The sequence below is a fragment of the Phyllostomus hastatus genome, unplaced genomic scaffold (genome assembly GCF_019186645.2).
Source record: "Phyllostomus hastatus isolate PE091 unplaced genomic scaffold, TTU_PhHast_1.1 phas_contig_40, whole genome shotgun sequence".
Taxonomy (NCBI): Eukaryota; Metazoa; Chordata; class Mammalia; order Chiroptera; family Phyllostomidae; genus Phyllostomus; species Phyllostomus hastatus.
Window position 1 is genome coordinate 55,330,874 of NW_025333872.1, and position 3,771 is coordinate 55,334,644.

Here is a 3,771-nt window from a genome sequence, read left to right on the forward strand (position 1 = left end):
TCTGGAGAGAGCGTGGGAAGTTAAAAGTCAGTGTTTTTGATTAATTAATAATCATCCTCAGCTGTGTTGGCAAATGATAAAAACAAATTGTCTGCCTTTAAAGTAAGGGTGGAAGATGTGTGCTTCCCCAGCACCGAGGGGGAAGGAGGAGGAAAAGCCCTGTTTTGGCCTAGTCTGCCCATGACTGGTCTGCTGGTGGCTGAACAAAAAACGACGCTGTGTGTCTCTTACCCTGCAGACTCACGGCTACCACCACAGCGTGAGCAGTCAGGGAGGAAGGTGAAGGGAACCAGTGTCTAAGGACTGGGCCCAAGTTTTCTTCTAGAACAACCCAACTTAGCATCTGCAGGATAACTGTTGCTCCGTGTCTGTCATTGTGAAAGTCATACAAGCGTGAGTCAGCGGGTTCCAGCTGAGTGAGTGTGTGAGTGTGTACTGGGATGGGGTGAAGTTTTATTAGTAGTGGAGAGGGAAAATGCACAGGCCCCTCTCCTTTTTAAACCTACCACCCACCCATAAGCAAAGCCATGACTCCATGTCATTCTTTCCTGAAGGCTGCACAGCTGCAGCTGGGTGCCTGCTTTCTCCCACCGGAGCCTGGAGTTCTGCAGCCACGCTTCCCTGTGCCGGACTTGTGACAGTCACTCGTCCCTCCTCCGGTGAGATGAGCGCATCTCTTTCGGCAGATCCGGTACAGATCACTTGCTGGAGGAGACATACAACACTGGAAAATGGAACCGATGCTGCTGGATGCTCTGTTCATTCTGCGGCTCCACGGTGGAAGTTCTATCTTCCCCAGTGACCGTGACATTTTTGTCCTCCTTTCTCTCAGAACTGTGATGCAGGCTCTGATTAATTTTTGCCTGTTCTACTCTCATGGTCTGCAAGGAATCCCCATCTCCTACCTGCTTCTACTTGAATCCATCCTACACACTCAGCCCTCTTGATTCTATACTGCTCCAGTCCCGCAGCTTTCCTCAGCCCTTCATACCTCACAGAATAACCCGAAAACGTCACTCCCAACAATTCAAGGCTCTTCACACGGTGGACCCAGAATGAGGTTTCCATCCTAACTTATACTACCCAAGGTGTCAAATATCCAACAAACTGCTTCTCTAAAAATTCACTCTTGACTCCCTATGTCCATCCCTAAGGGAAAACCCCAGTCGGCCTTCAGGGCTCAGGTCAGGTGCCGCTTTCTCCATGCAGCTTTGATTTCACTGAGGGTCGTGATTTTCCTTCTTTTTATCCAGCATTCTGCTTCAAGTCTACTCCACTCTGCATTCGAGTCTTCGTGTGCTGGTCTAATTACTCGTTAGAAGCAGCATCTGAGGGCAGGAAGGCCAAGTGCACATTTGCCTCAGAGTCCACAGGACAGTGCTAGGAACCAAGCAATCCCACCTGCTGCTGAATTACATTCAGAGGGAACCAGTGGCCAGGTTCTCCTCCTGCTGGGAGTCTGCAGCCTCAGGCTGACAGGTGCCAGGATGACATGGGAAATCAGCCACTCCAACACAATGAAAGAGTCACCTATGTTATTTTTTCTACTGCTGCATAACAAATCACCACCAATTTAGTGGCTTAAAGTGATGACCATTTATTGTTTCACAGTTCTGTAAATCAGAAGCCCAGTGCAGCACGCCTGGCTTCTCTGCTCAGAGAACACAAAAGGTGTTGGCCCTACTGAGGCCTCATCTGGGGGCCCTGGGGAAACCGCCCACTTTCAGCTCTTGGTGGTGGTAGAGTTTGGTTCCCTGTGGACACAGGACTGAGGCTCTGTTCTGATTAGGTCAGGCTCACCGGGATAACAACTTTCCTAAGTCCATGACATAATCATGGGAGTAGAATCCATCTGTAGGAAAGGGGAAAAACTCCCCTTTCCCTCTTCTGGTTCTTTTGGCTGATCAAGTAATCAACTCAACAAGAGAGAGACTGCAAAGAGAAAATCAAATTGATCTTCGTGTGCATGGGATCCCACACACACGAGAGTCAGGGACACTGCACACACCAGAGGTTCAAAGACAGGGAGGGAAACTGTGTGTACATGACATTCTGAGCTCGGGTTGCAGGGAGGTACTTGGGGGCTTCAGAAAGTCCTCATAGAGAGAGCACGTGTTCAGTCACTGGTTTGCCCTGCTGTACAGATAGGTCAAAAAAGGTCATCTCTGACTTCCCTTATTATGAGCAAGGCTTCCAATTCGAATTCCTCTAGATAGTTAAGAGTGGGGAAGGGGGAGACACAGAAGTTTCTCTTGAGCCCATGGGGTCTCTGTTGCCTTTAGCTCAAAATAATCCATATACCACCAGGGCATGTCTGGGGTGGCTTGTTCTGAGCCCCGCACAGTGTGCTCACAAGGTGTGCACACGACAAGAAGGGCAGGGGACCTGGAGTCCGTTGAGGACTCGGCCCACCACATCACCTTCAGCATCCATCTGAGGCACTGCGAGAGAGCTGGGCCAAATCAGTCCTGTGGGCAAACGGAGGCTGGAGAGACCACATGTGGGCGAGCACAAGGGGGGACTTGCAGGGAAGGGAAAACGCAGGAGTTCTTAAAGAGTTCCTCAGCGCGGTGATTCAGCCACTGTCACGTGACCACTGTGCGCTGGTCCTTGGGGTACACTGCGAGCAAGACACGGCCACGGTCCTCAGGGAGCTCACAGACCAGTGAAAACTCACCAGACGCTGGCACAATCATGGCGCTCACCACGTCGGTTTTCTCGCTCTCGAGGATCGCTTCATTGCCTGGCATCGAGTGTCTTGAAAACTGTTGTTTTGTTTGTCTATTTTGTTTTGTGGGGGATGTTTTAGACCAGAGAGTAAATTTGGTCTCTATTACTCTGTATTGGTCAGAAACACAAGTCCCACCAAAGTATTTTGATCCTATAATCCAATCAAACAGTTAGAGCCTGCATCGCCATATTTATATCTCTAAGCTATACGCACACATACTTGTGAATATATATGGTATCAGCCATGTTTATTACAGTTACTACTAGTAATAGTAAAGCTTAATATCCTTCTTCATTTGTAGACAGGTATAAATAGAAGTTAAAATATTTTCTTCTTGTATTTCACTGGATCACCTGTGTACACCACAGGTCCACAGCAAAAGGCCTCAGAAGTCCAGCTCTGTGGACTTTCTAAATAAACTGAAAAATCTCGAGATACTTGCTATGAGCAACACTATACATACAGTTCTAAAATCGGACAGTCAGAAATAGAAGACTGACACACTTTGGCTTATACAAACTCAAGCTCAGGTTCTATAGAAATAGTTCTTCAAAAACAGAGATTGAAAACATTTCATCCCAGGAGGCAAAACTCGGTTATCTTTTCTCTTTACCCCGGTCAGGCCTTATTTGTATATCAAAAAGCTCCCTGAGTATTAAATGTGTTTTCAGCTCTATATTAGGTAATGTGGGTGGATGCAAAAGATCTTTGAATACCAATGCCCACCTTGAGTTTAGCTGTATTTGCATCCTGCCTGTGCCTTGGGTGAGATGCACCCGTGGGTGGGCTTTAACCACTTGCACCTGAAAAAGGAATTGGGCACCAGGATTGGGCCTGCATTTCCTTTCTGAGACTTGAGAAGATGCCAAGAGACCTGGCTCCCGCCTTGTCTCAACCAGCTGTTTGACTGGGCCCCGCAAGCTCGGCTCACAAAGCAGCAGAAGAGAGACAGCGAGGGGAGGTCAGGCTGGAGAAATGCGCTGCTGGGCCCAAGCAGGAGGGGGAGCTCAGGGTGTTAATCACTTTCACTCTGCTGCTGC